We start from the raw sequence: 19,512 nt of genomic DNA, 5'->3' as shown, positions 1-19,512 counted from the left end.
AATGAAATCTGCATGAGTTTTCTCACATTTAAATGGATCTTCAGGCTGTATGACCTTGCCGATTGATGTAGCGTCGTGTGGGCCTTTTCGTTCTAGCATTGCAGACTCGCATGAGGAATATGAGTGCACAATGACTTTGTGCAAAAAATCTTCCAAAGCATGTTGCTGTATGATTAAAAGGCATGTTGAATTTTTGTGACAAACGGTGGTAGGGCCGTTCGTGACTTTTGGATATTTAGGTTCGTTTTCTTTCTCGAGAAACCTTCTTGTGTTTCATTATCTTTAGTGAAATGGATGTACTATAAATCAAAGAGAAGAAAATTTTCTGAGCTATACTGGTAGTAAATGCGACGTCGACTTTTCATCGATCTTGTAAGTTGTGTTTGTGCAACTTAATCCTTTGTGTCTCAGGAAGCATGGTGTCATTAGGATACAAGACCGTCATGTTCCTTTATTTGCTGCTCTAAATATTTTGAGACCTTCTTGAATAGTTTTATGCCTTGCTAACGCTTCCAGGGTGCCAAGAAGATCCAATACCAAATCCCAAGCCAACGTGTTTGCCAGCTTTGCGTGCGGCTTCGAGCACAGCGTCCACCACGAACCCCCTCTTGGAACCATCAAGCCAAGAACTTCCGAATGGTCTTGACGTTCGACATCCCAGTTCTCATGCACCCTCCAAAGATGTCAACAATCAGAACAGTTCCGTCTCAGCACAGAAGCAGTCGTCTGTCGATTCTTCATTCCTAGCAATGCAAACAGATACCAAGGACCCAGAAGCAGAAAGCACCAAGTTTTCTTTGGCGCCAAAGAGCCAAGGACTTCCAAATGGTCTTGTCGCTCGGCAAACCGCTGCCTATGCACCCTCCGAAAATGTAAACAAAGACAAGAGTTCAATCTCAGCACAGAAGCAGTCTTCTGCCGATTTTTTGTCACTGACGGTGCACACAGAAACCAAGGACGTAGAAACAGGCATCACCAAGTTTTCTTTGGTGCCAAAGAGACCATCTACTTCCCGTGCACCTTCCAATGATGTAAACAAAGAAAACATTACCGGCTCAGCGCAACACGAGTCGTCTTCCAGTTCTTCATCACTGACGGTGCATGAGGAAACCAAGAGCCCAAAAGCAGGCGTGCCGATGCTTTCAGTGGTGCCAAAGAGCCAAGGACTTCCGAGTGGTTTTGTCGTTCGACCACGTACTGCCCGTGCACCCTTCAAAGATGTAAGCAAAGAGAACAGTTCCGTCTCAACACAGAAGCAGTTGTCTGCCGATTATTCATCAGTGGGGAAGGACACAGAAACCAAGGACTCAGAAGCAGACAGGACCAGGTTTTCTTCAGTGCCAAAGGGCCAAGGACTTCCGAGTGGTCTTGTCGTTCGCCCACCTACTGCCCGTGCACCCTTCAAAAATGTAAGCAAAAAGAACAGTTCCGTCTCAGCACAGAAGCAGTCGTCTGCCGATTCTTCGCGGGTGGTGCACACAGAAACCAACGACCCAAATGCAGACAGGACCAAAATTTTTTTGGGGCCAGAGAGTCGAGGACTTTCGAGTATACTCTTCACTCAACCACCCACTGCCGGTGCACCCTTCATGAATGCGAACAAAAAAAATCATTCCACCTCAATACAGCACGAGTCGTCGACCAGCAGTTCATCCCCTACGGTACACCCAGAACGCAAAAGCCCAGAACCAGGCAGCACAGAATGTTCTTCGATGTCAACAAGTTCTGCATCGTTTGGACAGAGTGGAGTAAGGTAAGGTTTTATTGTGAAGTTTCTAAAAGCGATCCTTTCTGCTCAGGTGTGTCTCCAGTGCCACTCGCTATCTCGTCTCCTCTTTTTCCATTCATTTACACTTCCAGTTAACTAACTCTTGAGAAAAGCAATATTCGTTTGATTCACTGTGTTATTGCTGCTTGTGGACCTTTGCATAAACGACATTACCTAGGGGAGGAGGCTTGCTAAAAAAACAGAGGAATTATTTATCTTCCGCTAATTTCTGCCCCAGAACCACATTGTATTGTGCTCGCACTTAGACTCAATGTCAGCAGCATATTTTTTCTTCAGATACTGAACTGCCGCTCTTCAAGTTTCATTTCCGAAGGGTTCGCTTACACGAGGAGGCAAGTTTTGCCAGTGACTATATATGCTGACGGATGTCGTCAGAAGCTCTTTGCACATCAGGGATTCTCACAGAATGCAGTGCGCTCTCTCTGGGTTGACCGGGCTGCACGTCAGCTGACATGCTTTGCCGGAGTGCAAATTGAGAACTTATCGGCAACGACGCAGGAAGTGGAACACATGCCAAGCTCAGTCGTTAACGTCTTCTTAGCCTTATTACGCCGTTTATTTTGTTCCTCCTCTTGTATCTTCGACGCGCTGATTGCATTATAACTGGAGCGTATCGAGAAATTTCTTGATGCACCATAATCTTATGTAGCTTTCAGTCTCTGCACTGTGCACTCACTAACTCATTCACAATAATCAACATTGGCTTTTGTTAACGTTTGCTGCGAAACACCAGGACGAAGAAATGCTGTCGACCAGAGAAGCGCTCAACATAAAACTGCATTTTACGGCTCAAACCACGCTGCATTTAGAGTCAAACCTGCCATGTCAGAATGCCATCTAAAGTTTCAAAAAAAGACATGAAATCTATTTCAAAACTATAAGTGTGGCACTCGGACACTTAACCAGAAGGCAAAGAAGCAGAAACGAATTATGACAATGTGTACAGCAGCAGCGAAAATTCAATGAGCCGAACTTCATGAATTTTAAGAAGAGAAACTGGCGAACAAGCCACAACACACTCGGTCACCGCAATAACAATTCATGTTGGTAAATCAACGAAAAAATTACCAAGAAATATAATGGTAAAAGGATGCAAATAATGAAACCACTGAGGTATTGCAGCTTCGCGTCAGTTAGCAAAATAGATGGCTTGCAAGTGCCACTGTTTCCCGTGGTTATGATAATTTTATTGATTTATTCAATACTGCAGACTCAAGGTCCCAGCAAGGTGGTTACTACAGATACAAATAAAATAAAAAACAGATTTAAATGAATTAGGAATAGCAAAACTGAAGCAATAAAGGGCGAAGAAGATTGTCAGGTAAGGTGAGTCATTCATCGCAAGTATTAAGGCAGTTACATTTACAAATGCTTCGCATATTTGAAGTTCTGCCTTCTACCATGTCTATTTGAAATTTTGGAGGTTTGTAAAACGGGAAAATATTCACATTGTTCGCTGTGATTTGTCAGGAAGCTTACCACTGCGTTTCGCACATCTAAATCTTGTTTCGATCCCCGTTGCGTCAGCTAGCGATCTATTTCGCTCACTGACACTGAGGACTTACACCGGAAGGAATTTATTTAACGCCTTCTTTTACTGTGTTTATTCTTGGTCACTTGTTTATTGACTGACTCATATGAATTATTTTTGCAATGTCACTGCCTGCTTTGCATTGTTGGCTAGTTTTGCTTGTTGAGTTTCATGAAAGTTGGCCTATTGAAGCTTAGCTGTTATTGTCATATTTGTCAGCATCCGTTGTGTTAACCAGTGGTGTAACCTGTCAATGTTTTAACCAGTCGCTCGTACCTGATAAACAATGTCGCAACATTCGTATGTGTCCTGCGGTACGGCCAGTGCGTTGTCCCTCGCATACTTTCGATATAGCGTGAGACAGCTTGCCAGTGTAGGGTTATTCGCTGCTGCGACTTTGTGGTAGGAATTCGTCTAAGATTTCGTTGTGAAGCTCCTGGCATTACTTTTGTTTTCGAACACTGACATTGGTGCTGAGCAGTCGGGGCGTCCAGCGAGCAAGTGGTATATCTTTGCCTGAAAAGGTAATGGCGAACTCTTGGAGCGCCTTTTGTACTGATTCAAGCGTGTTTTGCATTACCGTGGTTTGAGGCGTACGTTTTTATACAGGTTTGTGACGGAATGCCGACGGTGTTGACAAGTAACACTTTTCAAGGTTATCGATAACGATCTTTTCCACCTGCTGTTTTTTTTGTAAAACCTCATGGCCGTCGAAATATGTAAGCTTTTATATTGTGCGCGCTTTTATGCACATTCTCGCTGAAAGGGTTCTTAGAGAGAAAAAGATGGTGACGTGGCCCAAAATATTGTGACACTTAAGTCTTGACTGAAACTTGGTGGTCACTCGTTTTCATATTAAACAGCATGTGGACAAAACCTGCAGAGTCCCCGACTGCTTTGGGATCTTATAGCATCATTGACATGCAAACCCGAAGGCTCAGCATATCGGAGCAGTGTCCCTAACAGGGCTATGTTCTTGCTCTTCGCGCAGCGCCGAGCGTGCAGCCCTTCGAGAGCAGGCGCGAAAGGCTCGGGCCTTTCGCGTGCGTGGTCTGGGTGGAGGAGATCCAGGAGAATGTCCCCCCCTCATGAGCCCCGTCAAGGTATGATACACTCCGGTCAACTTAACAAAAGTGGAAGGGGTGTGTGTTGCGTTACTGTTGTGGACATTACGCATTGCCTTGCTGTGTTTCTCTTATTTTCTCATTGCTTTGGCGCGATACTGTGCGTTGAGCTCAGGTAATTCATCGCTAGAAATAAACGAGCGATAATTTCATCGGCAATGACGCGACTGCGTTTTTTGGCCTCTACATCAGAGCACCATCTTGGCCATCCAGCAAATTGAAATCGTTTCCATGTGCAAGAACGACCTTTATCACCTAAATTATATGAACAACTATGAAGGCAGGTAAAAGCTCGAGACAATGGTAGCAAACTGCTCCGCAGAGGACAAACATCTCAGAACGGCGTACTGAGTGCACTAGGCATTGGAAAGGTAGAGGAGAAGTAGCATGTGAAACGTCACGAAGTTCTGAGAGAGCACTTTAATGGACATCGTTAACGTTGCTGCAGTTATAAAATATCGAGATAGTTTGTACACACGGGAAATATTTCTTCCCAAATGGCGTGGCTTAAAACAGCACAGCTGAGAGTTAATTATATCTTGCCGGTTCAATAATTAGCGTACCAAGTTTACTTAATTTAATTTCAACCTGTTCTCAATAAACCCAGCCTTGTATAGTAGCGCCAGATATACAAGAGAACACCACGATGCGAAAAGAAGTTTAGACAACCTGCAATTTCCTACAACTCGTGTAAGACTTGCAGCAGCTCTTCTGCCGTATTATTGATGGTAAGCGCACCCAGTATTGCTAAGAAAATCAACGCGAAAGGATCATTACTTTAAGCCGTATGCGAGGAATGGCACACGGCCACGGTTGTACAGGAGCGGCTGTAAATAAGCAGCAGTGGTGGCGCGCCACCCGCTCGAAAGCAAACTGCAAGCTCGTGGCGCGTTACAGGGGCGTCACTGTCGCAAGCGAAGGAAAAAAAAGTACGCACCGAAGAAGAGGCGAGAAGGGAGAGAGCAGATGGCAGTACTATTACGAAGTATAGGGGCTTCAGATTTTAGTGCTGAATATTTTTAGCGAAACGTTACGAAGTGACTCTAAATATATGAAAAAAGGTAAACACACAAACATGATTGTTGAACAGTTGCATGTACTTTATGCACCCAGTTATTTTTTTACAATTGAGTTACGATGGCAAGAAAAACAAGAGTATTATCAAAAGCTGAAGTGGTAAGCCAAAATGTAGCTTCAGTGAGTTCGAAGATGGTAACCCTGCTCCTACGTAGACAAACAGCAGTGGTCAGTACTTCAGTATAATGGTCGCTGCCATGACGTTACGGCTGTATCATGTGTATTTTAGAAAAGTTAGATGGGTGGCAGTGGAAAGAGAATTGACGTTTCATCAATCTTATGCCTGCACGGGGTGTTTTTCCAAAAAAGTTCCGAGACCTGGCATGGTTTTGTGGGAGAATACATACTGCCAAGTTCAATACTTGAATCACAATCCTGCTGGCACCGTAAAATAAGTTCTTTGCAATCGTCAAGCCTGCGGTGCCAACGCCGGCTTCACTTAATGCTATCGCACTGAGTTTACCAATGTGTCTACTCGCTGTCCCTCACTAGGTATATACTGTCATAAACCGGTGGCATGGATGGATGGATGGATGGATGGATGGATGGATGGATGGATGGATGGATGGATGGATGGATGGATGGATGGATGGATGGATGGATGGATGGATGGATGGATGGATGAATGGATGGATGGATGGATGGATGGATATGGCTGTACCCTATAGATCGGGCGGTGGCGAGCGCCACCAAGCCGTCATTCAACGCAGATGAATCAGATGAAGCACATAGCCGCATACAGTGCTCCGTGGTGGCGAATATGTCCCAAACATGTCAGGAGCAAAGGGTTTGACATTGTATACGACCAGATTTTGAAATTGTTCAGGTCATGTCCAGAAAGTGAGAATCGCCAAGGCCTTATAAGTTCCCATACCTATTTTGGTCTACCCGAAGTCATTAGGTGATCATTGTCAGCACTAAGACGTTGGCATCTAGATAGATAGATAGATAGATAACTAAATAAATATTTGAAAAGATAGATAGATAGATAGATTGATAGATAGATAGATAGATAGATAGATAGATAGATAGATAGATAGATAGATAGATAGATAGATAGATAGATAGATAGATAGATAGATAGATAGATAGTAACTTTGCAGCAGAAGATGTCCACACGGTGCACACTTCACTATAGTTATGGGGTGCCGTTACAACATTTTTCGCGGCCCTTCATATGGAGGTACGTGAATGCTGGATGCGCTAAAGTAATTGGCCTCGATTGGTGAATTTAGAATTGACGTGCACTTCGGAAGTGACTATTTGAAACGTTTTCCGTGTCCCACTATTCGTGTGTTGTCTTTGTGTACAGAAAAGTTCACACGAGGCTTGTCATACCTAGAAATTTGATGGCACCATCCGTTTCGGTGTTTTATGCTTACAGGTGCTTCCTGAGCACCCCTCGTCTACCATTTATTCATCACTGATGGTGCACAAGGAAACCAGGGACGCAGAAGCAGGCAGCACCAAGTTTTCTTCGGTACCAAAGAGCCAAGGGCTTCCGAGGGGTCTTGCCGTTGGACCACCTATTGCCCGTGCACCTTCTAAAGATGCGAACAAAGAAAGCATTTCCGGCTCAGCACAGCACCACTCGTCTACCAATTATTCATCACTGATGGTGCACAAGGAAACCATGAGCACAGAAGCGGGCACGACCAAGTTTTCATCAGTGCCAAAGAGTCAAGGACTTCCGAGTGGTCTTGTCGTTCGACCACCCACTGCCCGTACACGTTACGAAGATGTGAACAAAGAAAATTGTTCCGTCTCAGCACAGAAGCAGTTGTCTGCCGATTATTCATCAGTGGGTAAGCACACTGAAATCGAGGACTCAGAAGCAGACAGGACCTGGTTTTCTTCAATGCCAAAGGGCGAAGGACTTCTGAGTGGTCTTGTCGTTCGGCCACCAACTGGCCGTGCACCCTTCAAATATGTGAGCAAAAAGAACAGTTCCGTCTTAGCACAGAAGCAGTCGTCTGCCGATGTTTCGTCACCGATGTTGCACACAGAAACCAACGACCCAAAATCAGACAGGACGAAAATTTCTTTGCTGCCAAAGAGCCAAGGACTTTCGAGTATATTTGTCACTCCAGAACCCACTGCCGGTGCATTGTTCATGAATGCAAACAAAGAAAACCTTTCCGCCTCAGCACAGCACGAGTTGTACACCAGCAAATCATCACCTACGGTGCACTCAGAACGCAAAAGCCCAGAACCAGGCAGCACAGAATGTTCTTCGGTGTCAACAAGCTCTGCATCGTTTGGACAGAGTGGAGTAAGGTAAGGTTTTATTGTGAAGTTTCTAAAAACGATCCTTTCTGCTCGGGTGTGTCTCCAGTGCCACTCGCTGTCTCGTCTGTTCTTTTTCCTTTCATTTACACTTCCAGTTAACTAACTCTTGAGAAAAGCAACATTCGTTTGATGCACATAGTGTTTGCTGCTTGTGAACCCTTGCACTAACGACGTTAGCTAGGGGAATAGGCTTGCTAAAAAGAAAGAGGGGAATTATTTATCTTCCGCTGATTTCTGCCCTAGAACCATATTGTATTGTGCTCGTACTTAGACTCAGAATGTCAGCAGCATATTTTTTTCAGCCACTGAACTGCCGGTCTTTTAGTTTCATTTCCGAAGGGTTCGCTTAGATGAGAGGCAAGTTTGGTCAGTGATTATATATGCTGACGGATGTCGTCAAAGCTCTGTGCACATCAGAGATTCTCACAGAATGCAGTGCGCTCTCTCTGGGTTGACCGGGCTGCACGTCGGCTGACATAATTTACCTGAGTGTAAATTGAGAACTTATCGGCAATGGCTCAGAAAGCTCTGTCGTTAACGTCTTCGTGGCCTTATCATGCCGTTTCTTTTGTTCCTCTTCTTGTGTCATCGACGCGCTGCTGGAGCGTAACTGCAGCATATCGAGAAATTTCTTGATGCACCATAATCATATGTAGCTTTCAGTCTCTGCACTGTGCACTCACTCACTCATTCACAATATTCAACATTGGCTTTCGTTAACGTTAGCTGGGAAACACAGCGAAACACGAGGACGAAGAAATGCAGTCGACCAGAGGAGCGCTCAACTTAAAACTGAATTTTACGGCTTAAACCATGCTGAATTTAGAGTCAAACGTGCCATGTCAGAATGCCATCTAAAGTTTCAAAGAATGACATGACGTGTATTTCGAAACTATAAGTGTGCCACTCGGACACTTAAGCAGAAGGCAAAAAAGAAGAAACGGTTTATGACAATGTGTACAGCAGCAGCAAAAATTTAATGAGCCAAACTTCATGAATCTTTAGAAGCGAAACTGGCGAACAAGCCACAACACACTGGGTCACCGCAATAACAATTCTTGTTGTAAATCAACAAAAAATTACCTAGAATAATATAGGTAAATGATGCAAATAATGAAACCACTGAGGTATTGCAGCTTCGCGTCAGTTAGCAAAATATATGGCTTGCAAGTGCCACTGTTTCCCGCGGTTACTATTACTTTATTTATTCATTCAATACTGCAGACTCAAGGTCCCAGCAAAGTGTTTAATACAGATACACATAAAGTAAAAAAAAACAGATTCAAATGAATCAGCAATAGCAAAACTGAAGCAATAAAGGGCGAAGAAGATTCTTTGGTAAGGCAAGTCATTCATCGCAAGTATTAAGGCAGTTACATTTACAAATGCTTCGAATACATGAAGTTCTGCCTTTTTCAATGTCTACTTGAAAATTTGAAGCTTTGTAAAACGGGAAAATATCCACATCGTTCGCTGTGGTTTGTCGGGAAGCTTGCCACTGCGTTTCGCACATCTAAATTGTCTTTCAATCCCCGTTGCGTCAGCTAGCGATCTATTTCTCTCACTGACACTGAGGGCTTACACCGGAAGGAATTTATTCAGCGCCTTCTTTTACTGTGTTTCTTCTTGGACACTTGTTCATTGACTCACTTATATGAATGATTTTCGTAACGTCACTGCCTGCTTTGCCTTGTTGGCTGGTTTTGCTTGTTGAGTTTCATGAAGGTTGTCCTATTGAAGCGTAGCTGTTATTGTCATATTTTCAGCATCCGTTGGGTTAACCAGTGGTGTAACCTGTCAATGTTTTAACCAGTCGCCCGTACCTGATAAACAATGTCGCAACGTTCGTATGTGTCCTGTGGGACGGCCAACGCGTTGTCCCTTGCATACATTCGATGTAAAGTGAGGCAGCTTGCCAGGGTAAGGTTATTCCCTGCTGTGACATGGTGGTAGGATGTCGTCTAAGATTTTGTTGTAAGGCTACAGGCATTACATTTGCCTTCGAACACTAACATTGGTGCTGAGCAGTCGGGGCGTAAGCGAGCAAGTGGTAACTCTTTCCCCGAAAAAGTAATGGCGTACTCTTGGAGTGCCTTTCGTACTGATTCAAGTGTGTTTTGCATTAGCGTGATTTGAGGCGCGCATTTTTATATAGGTTTGTGTCGTGATGCCGACGGTGTTGACAAGTAACACTTTTCAAGGTTATCGAACACATTCTTTTTCCGTCTGCTGTTTTTTTAACCTCATGGCCATCAAAATATGTAAGTTTTTGTACTGTGTGCGCTCATATGCACGTTCTCGCTGAAAGGGTTCTTAGAGAGAAAAAAATGGCGACGTGGCCCAAAATATTGTGACACTTAAGTTTTGACTGAAACTTGGTAGTCACTTGTTTTCACGTTGAACCGCATGTGGGCAAAAACTGCGGAGTCCACGACTGCTTTGGGATCTTATAGCATCATTGACATGAAAACCCGAAGGCTCAGCATATCAGAGCAGTGTCCCTAACAGTACTATCTTCTTGCTCTTGCGCAGCGCCGAGCGTGCAGCCCTTCGAGAGCAGGCGCGAAAGGCTCGGGCCCTTCGCGTGCGTGGTCTGGGTGGAGGAGATCCAGGAGAATGTCCCTCCCTCATGAGCACCGTCAAGGTATGAAACACTCCGGTACTAAGCACAAGTGGAAGGCAGGGGGGGGGGTGGCGTTTCTGTTGTGGACATTACGCATTGTTTTGCTGTGTTTCTCTTAATTTCTCATTGCTTTGACGCGATACTGTTCGTGGAGTGCAGATAATTCATCGCTAGAAATAAACCAGCGATAATTTCATCAAAATTGACGCGACTGCGTTTTTTGACTTCTACATCAGAGCACCATCTTGGCTATCCAGCAAATCGAAATAGTTTCCATGTGCAAGAACGACCTATATCACCTAACTTATCTGCAACACCTATGATGCATGTAAAAGCTCAAGACAATGGTAGCAAACTGCGCCGCAGAGGACAAACATCTCAGAACGGCGTACTGAGTGCACTAGTAATTGGACAGGCAGAGGAGAGGTAGCAAGTGAAACGTCAAGAAGTTCTGAGAGCAGTTTAATGAACACTGTTGACGGCGCTGCAGTTATAAAATATCGAGATAGCTTCTACACATGGGAACAATTCCTTCCCAAACAGCGTGGCTTAAAACAGCACAGCTGAGATTTAAATATTTCTTGCCGGTTCAATTATCAGCACACCAAGTTTACTAAATTTAATTTCAACCTGTTCTCAATAAACCCAGCCATGAATATTAGCGCCAGATATACAAGAGAACACCACGATGTGAAAAGAAATATAAACAACGAGCAATTCGGCACAACTCGTGTATGACTTGCAGCAGCTATTCTGCCGTAATATTGATGGTGAGCGCACCCAGTATTGCTGAAAAAATCAACGGGGAAGGATCATTACTTAAAACCGTATGCGAGAAATGGCACACGGCCACGGTTGTACAGGAGCGGCTGTAACTAAGCAGCAGCGGCGGGGCGCCACCCGCTCGAAAGCAAACTGCAAGCTCGTGGCGCGTTACAGGAGCGTCACTGTCGCAAGCGAAGGAAAAAAAAAAGTACGCACCGAAGAGGAGGCTGTGAGGGAGAGAGCAGATGGCAGTACTATTACGAAGTATGGGGGCTTATGACTGTAGTGGTGAATATAATGAGCGAAACGTTACGAAGTAACCTTAAATATTTGGAAAAAGGTAAACGCACAAACATGTTTGTTTAACAGTGGCATGTACTTTACACACCCAGTTTTTTTATAGTGGAGTTAGGATTGCAAGAAAAACAAGGGTATTATCAAAAGCTGAAGTGGTAAGCCAAAATGTAGCGTCAGTGAGTCCGAAGATGGTAACCCTGGTCCTACGTAGACAAACAGCAGTGGTCAGTACTTAAATATGATGGTCGCTGCCACGACGTTACAGCTTTATCATGTGTATTTTAGAAAAGTTAGATGGGTGGCAGTGGAAACAGAATGGCCGTTTCATCAATCTTATGCCTGCACGGGGTGTTTTTCCGAAACAGTTCCGAGACCTGGCGTGGTTCTGTGGGAGAATACATACTGCCACGTACAATACTTGAATTACAATCCTGCTGGAGCCATAAAACAAGTTCTTTGCAATCGTCGAGCCTGCGGTGCCAACGCCGGCTTCTCTTAATGCTATCGCACTGAATTCACCAATGTGTGTACTCGGTGATCCTCGCTAGGTATATACTGCCATAAACCGGTGGCATGGAGGGGTGGATGGATGGATGTATATGGCTGTACCCTATAGATCGGACGGTGGCTAGCGCCACCAAGCCTACATTCAACGCAGATGAATCAGATGAAGCACATAGCCGCATACAGCACCCCGTGGTGGCGAATATGTCCCAAACATGTCAGGAGCAAAGGGTTTGACATTGTATACGACCACAATTTCAAATTGTTCATGTCATGTCCAGAAAGTGAGAATCGCCAAGGCCTTATAAGTTCCCATACCTATTTTGGTCTACCCGAAGTGATTAGGGGATTATGTGAGCACTAAGACGTTGGCATCTAGATAGATAGATAGATAGATAGATAGATAGATAGATAGATAGATAGATAGATAGATAGATAGATAGATAGATAGATAGATAGATAGATAGATAGATAGATAGATAGATAGATCGATAGATAGATAGATAGATAGATAGATAGATAGATAGATAGATAGATAGATAGATAGATAGATAGATAGATAGATAGATAGATAGATAGATAGATAGATAGATAGATAGATAGATAGATAGATAGATAGATAGATAGATAGATAGATAGATAGATAGATAGTAACTTTGCAGCAGAAGATCTCCTCACGGTGCCCACCTCACTATAGTTACGGGGTGGCGTTACGACATTTTTCGCGGCCCTTCATATGGAGCTGCGTGAATGGTAAATGCGGTAAAGTAATTGGATTCGATTGGTGAATTTAGTATTAACGTGCACTTTGGAAGTGACTACTTTAAACGTTCCCACTATTCGTGTGTTGTCCTTGCATACAGAAAAATTCACACGGGGCTTGTCATACCTAGAAATTCGACGGCACCATCCGTGTCATTGTTTTGTGCTTACAGGTGCTTCCTGGCCAGGAAGACAAGCTGGCGCGACGCGTCCAGGACGCCTTGGGTGACGTCAACGTGGCGCTGTGGCTCTTTGCAAACCACCGCGACCACCTGTATGGCCTCGCGGGCAACAAAGTGGCCCAGCAGACTCGAGCCCCGCCTCCCGTTGGCAAACCCGTCAATAGCAGAAGCAGCACTTCCTCGATGAGGAATGACAACGCCATGGGTGGGTGTTGCTTGCAACTTTTTAAAATTTGCACCTAAAATAAGACAGCGCGCTCCTAAATTTGCGCAGTGTAATTAAGGAAAGACAGTTATATGACTTTTTGTTAATAAGGTTATTCTTAGAAAGTTGAAGAGCTAAATTGTACAAACTCATGGTTTTTTTTGATTGTGAAAAGCATATTTGGCTCAATTAATGGCGAAGTCGTCTGTCTACTGTATGTATTCGTTAAAGGCCGCTCATGAATTTCTTTGGTCTAATTCATAAAATTTTTTATATATTGTGTGCTTAACAGCAGAGGAATGAATATTATTGCGAAATTACTACATTTCTCGTAATATTCATAAAAGCATAGTTAATAGCCTTGTACAATGAACTATTGCTTCTATTAGTGATGTGGACTGATATCTTATAACACTGCACCAGTCGTCATCACTGATTAAAGCTCAAAATTTGAGACAAGGGGAGGAGGTAGGCAGTAGTTAGGAGTTCCCAGATGTCTGTATCCTTATTTTTTGGGCATTGGTTTATCTTTGCGCAGATCCTGGAGGGACAATGAGTAGCAGTAGCAATAGGAGCAGCTCACTGTCTACGCAGCAACACCATAGTAATCGCGCGAGCAGCAGGGGTTGCCATGTCAGCAGTGGTGGCAGCACGCATCCAGCTAGCCAGTCCGGCACACGCAATCAACAGCAGAGCTCTGCTTACGGCCCCAGCTCAAGCCACCTCTCACGCCACGACAGCAATCGCCACTCTCAAAATGATCACCCGAGGCAGCAGCTGCCACACCCTCCTCAATCACTTATGGACGGCCAGTACAAGCCATCGACTGCTTACTCGTCTTCCACGGCAGGCAGCAAGAATAGCAGGTACTCGGCCCAGCCTCTGCAGGGCTCATGGCTCTAACCCCACCAGTCCAGGGACATTTCCTCTAAGCAAGGTAAGGACCACACCAGTCTAGCTCTTTTTCCTTGTTTTCAGAAAGGACCGTGAATGAGCCGAGTGAATATAAAGGAACACTTATTGCAGGTGCTGCCAAGTTGTCTGAATATATTCTACTTCGCACTTTTACCACTCACAAAGAAACTCCTAAATGACATTTTTGGAGCTCCGCGTGAATCCTAATAACATTTAATGTTGCTAATAGTTCTTTGTCTCCTCGCCAATTCTTCAAAACGTATCCGGCAAAATCATAGAGCCATAGTGGTTAGTATTGGAAGAAACTTCCCATAAGAATTCAACCACTAGTCTTGTGTTTTTTTTATTTTTTCAGCGCACAACCAGGGTGGAAACATATTAAAAAATCACTACAAAACTGCGCGAAAAAATCGACAAGAAACAGAGAAGGCACACACACACACAAACTGCGCTTGTGTGTGTGCCTTCTCTGTTTCTTGTCGATTTTTTCGCGCAGTTTTGTAGTGATGATTTACCAACTCGCCCAGCGTTCAGTACTCTTAAGTTATATTAAAAAAGATTGTGTTTGGCCTGCTACTGTTTGGAGTACGCATGCAAAATATATTGGTGGAAGCTTCTAATTTTTGCGACTTTTCGTTCCCATCTCCCATCTCATTCAAGTTAACCACTGCTGACAAACACCCTGTATATTGACACTTGCTTACATTATATATATAACCCATTAGGTGAACGTGGAGGCTACCACTATTGCGGCTTGGTGGTTGAGCATTGAACGTGCTATTCGAAAGTACGAGGTTCTGATACAGCTTTTAGGCGGTAATTTTTTTGACCACCTTTTTTTCTGCACATATACATTAGCATTTGTTTTTAAACCATTCACTCTACTTTTGTAGGCATTTTTGTCTGTCAGTTATCATTACTACATTGTTTAAAAAAAAACCAGCCCTAATGCGTCTTTTTTCAATTAGGACTATTCTTACAAATTGTTGGGCTACGTCGTTTGCACTGATGGTTATTTTTTTATTTCATTGTCAAGAGGCATATTTGGCTATTGTATTTATTAGAAAAGTTGTCACTAGCACTGCATGTATGTTTTATAGGCCCTCATGGTTTTTGGCATTATTCGTGAAATCTATATATATTCCATGAATAATGCCTAAGCAATGTTTAAAAAAGTGGAATGAATAATATTGTGGAATATTACTTTTTGTATCAATAGAAATAGTATTGGTAGAAGCCTTGTACAACATAACATTGTTCCTACTAGTGAATTAAACTAATACAATGTAACACTGTACGAGTCGTCATCACTGCTTGAAAGCTTAAATTTCAAGAGAAAGGGAGGATCGAGGCAGCATTTAAAAGTGGACCGATATCCGTTTTATAACACCCTGGGCATTGATTTATCTTTGTACAGATCCTGCAGAAACAAGGAGTAGCAGTAGCAATAGGAGCAGCTCTCTGTTTACCGACCAACACTATAGTAATCATGTGAGCAGCAGTGGTCGCAGCGCGCATGCTGCTAGCCAGCCCAGCATACGCAATCAACAACAGCGCTCCAGTTACAACCCCAGCTCAAGCCATCTTTCACGCCATGACAGCAGTCACCACTCGGGCAATCATCACACGAAGCAGCAGCTGCAGCACCACCCTCAATCGCAAACAGGCGGCCAGTACGAACCCTCGCCTACTTCCTCGTCCTCCTCGGCAGCCAGTAAGAACAGTAGGCACTCCGCCCAGCCTCTGCAGGGCTCATTGTACCAACCTCACCAGTCCAGGGGCAGCTCTTCGGAGCAAGGTGAGGACCACACCGGCCTAGCTCTTTTTGCTTATTCTACTTCAAGGGCACTGATTGAGCCACGTGGCTATAAAAGAACACTCATTGCAGGTGCTGCCAAGTTGTCTAAAGATAATTTCTTTTGCAGTCTCTCGCCGCATAAAAACTTCCTCTGTGGCACATCTGAAGCCACGCAGTACTCTTTACATCATGTTAACCATTTCTTTAAAAAGGAGATTCATTTCTTTGTCGGGCTTTGTCAGGCGTCAGTCGCGATCTGTCCTCCACCCTCTACCATAGCAGTAACTGCGGGCAAGCACGTCCTTGAATACCGGAGCCTCTGCAATGTCACGCTTTGGTGTCTGTAGCTGCCCACAGCAGCACCGGGCGAGCGCACTTTTTCTCGCCCCCAGCAAACGGAGCCCCTACGTCCTTGAATTGAACGTGACTTGCCACCACCTGATTGCAGTGCGTTTGAAACGCGTTTGTGCTGCCACCGTTGGTGTATACGCAATACGCCATTTCCTCATACGTCCTATCGGGGAGGTGGTTTTTTGTGTGTAGTTGATATTTCCTTAAATAAAAATATCAAGTCAAACTACTTATTATTGGAAAAGAATTCTGTAAACTAGAAAGCGTTATTCCCAAAACTCTAAGCGCGAACCTTCTTTGCTTTTAAATCTTTCAGAACACAGCCACAGCTGGAAGTTATTAAAAATTACGTTTGGCATATAGTATGGCCAGGTAATATTAGGCGTGCTATTGCTGAATATAATATTGAAAGCTATCAAATATTGTGTTTTTTTTTCATCTCAAGCGAAGTTGGGGAACTGCTGACAAACATCCTTTATATTGATGCATTTTGACTGTCCGGCCTCTCCATGCAGTTCTGTGAATTATGATGGTGCAAGTGTTGCAGACAGCTGAGCACAATGTAACTAGCTTCCTCAAAGGATTCGAACAATGCAATCAAAATGGGTACTAACACTGAGTGCGCCAGCTTTCACTGAATAATTAGCCACTGTGAACTTCTCAAATGTTATAGGTCTGTATATGTTTCTTCCGACTAGATTGAGTATGTGTGTGAGCAATATGAGTGCACAATGATTACATGCAGGGAAGTTCAGCAAAGCATGTTGTAGTGTGGTTATTAGGCCTTAGGAAATACTGTGACAAACAAAAGAATTGTCAATAATGTCTTAATTGCTTAGTTTTGCATGCTTTTTCAAGACGCCTAATTTCATTTCATTTCTAATAATAAGAAAGCTGTAGTATAAATCAAAGAGAAGCCAACATTCTGACTTCTATTGGTGATACACATGAACTTAGCTTTTCCTTCCTTTTGTTCTTGTGTTTGTTTGAGCTTGTATGTTCTCTCAGAGAACAAGGCCTTGTTATGATGAAAGAGTGGTAGATTTCATTTTCGTTGCACTCTAAATTTTCAGATCTTGTTTTATTGTTTTATTCCTTACTTCTACTTACAGGCTTGCTAGTGAATGCAACGTCAAATCCCAAGAAAAGACCTTTGCCATCTTCAAGTGCGGCCTTGAGTGCAGCCTCCACCACGAATTCTCCCGTGCCTTCGTCGAGCCAAGAACCTCGGAATTATCTTGGCGTTCGACCACCAGCCAAGCGTGCACGACAGTTGTGAACAACAGAAACAGTTGCCCCTCAGCACAGGACTAGTCACCTACAACTTCATCATTCATAATGTGCAAGGAAAGCAATATCCCAGAAACCTGTATCACCACCCATATGGTGGGGCATATAATCGCCGCATATGACCCATGCATCTGACATAATGGCCGTGTGTGTGAGCATTTTACGCATAAAAGAAAATCAAGAAGTAAAGAAGCTCTGACAACGTATTCTTCAACGAAATTTGATTCCGTGTGCTTATACAGTATATATACCGGGAATTCTGTTGTTGCAAGAATCCCAACCTTGATAATTGTGTTTACAAACACCGTTAGGCTTCCATTTCATTTTCTTGTTTTTCTCATGTTTTGTAAAAATCTCGCATAATCGTCTTAACTGTCTTTTCTATGATTTCTTAGTGCTTGTCTGCGCTATGTGTGTTTTTACTTTATTATTCTTTTCATGCCTGGTATTACTACTATGTAACACGTTTGGTTTGTTTTGTTGCCTGCCGGATGCTCTGACACATGCCACTGATTGCTTTGGCAGGCCTAACAACATATTCTGTTTCATCCTTTCACTCTCTGAATGGGTCATTGACATAGCATGAACATCATTGTATAGTGCAATCAATATCCAATTTTAGCAAAAAAGGCCAGTTGTTACGCTGGTTTATGCACATTAGAGCGGCTAGTTCTTTTCGACTGTGAATAAAGATGCATTTGTCATAAAGTCAATGATGATCATTTTCTGCATGATTACAATCAAATCTCAGCCGTCAAATACAGTGGAAGCTAGTTTGAAACGCCAACTTGCAGTTTCGTCTTGGTTCACGGGAAGTGGCAGTTTGCCTATTCGTTGAGCATTCTAATCTTTCTGTAGCATTGCTACGTTCAAAAGTACTAAAATAAGTTAAATAAGTAAAACTTTATTAAGCGTTCAGTGTATGTCGCATTACCTATTTCAGCGTTCACAGTAACAGTGAATGCAATGCATCCTATTATATAAAACATTCCTTCCGATTCTTGGGCATACGTTTGGTATTCCTCATTTATTTTTCAAGCAAGCTCATCTAAAACGACTTCACGTTTGTTCCCTTGTGACCGTTCGCTTAGGCATTATGTCCCGTTTATTATAAAGAAGCCGTCTATGAGCTTTAACGCCAAATTTTATTGACTCCTAACCCCAACCAAGAATGCCCTTTCAACGAAAAGGCATTCGCTGACTCTACATTGATTTTGTTTTTCAACGCACGAAACAACACGGACAGAGAAAGGAAGGACGGGCGCTAACTTGCAGCAATGTTTATTCTGGCAAAAGGTAACCATAGACAGCCACCATCGCTTTTATATCATCATGCTTACACGCATGTTGTGAATTCACATATCGTTACGTATATATGCTAACTCCTTACACGAAATGGCCATCGACGGTTTAGAAACAGTTACCTGCCGGTCTATCAAAAATCTCAGCCGAGATTGTTTGGAGGGTCAGCTCACCTCAGCTGGTACCGACAACTGAACTCGATAGAACTGGGCAAGCACACGGTTCCCACATTGTCACTTGCATGGTTATTTCGAAGTTGGGCTGGCAGACAATTATTTTTAAAACGTTGACTCTCTTTTCGTGTATGAAGTTAGCTTATCTACGTAAAGATATGTGAATGTGCAAAGTGCGTCTGAAATTGATGAGTGAAAAGCAACGGTGCCCGTGCTTACTTTTTTTGTGATAAACAGTGTGGCGAGTTAGCACCTGTTCCGTCTTTTCCTGTACGTGTTTTTTCCTGCTCTAAAAAACACAATATGACGCACCAACACAGCCAAACAAAATGCTGCGTTAGTGAGCTTCGTTTCTACAATGAATTGAAAGCTAAACTTGGTTTCTCAGCCGTTCGTTTCAACACACTGTTTGTCCTATGTATACCGTACTGCATGTAAATGGAATGTGATTTGCCCCACATTTTTCTTGCTCGTGACAAGCTGTTTCACCTAATATAAGCGTGGTGACAGAAACCTAACACTGACGGCTCGACTA

The sequence above is a fragment of the Rhipicephalus microplus genome, chromosome 9 (assembly GCF_043290135.1).
Source record: "Rhipicephalus microplus isolate Deutch F79 chromosome 9, USDA_Rmic, whole genome shotgun sequence".
Classification (NCBI taxonomy): Eukaryota; Metazoa; Arthropoda; class Arachnida; order Ixodida; family Ixodidae; genus Rhipicephalus; species Rhipicephalus microplus.
Note: the sequence above shows the minus strand (reverse complement) of the source record.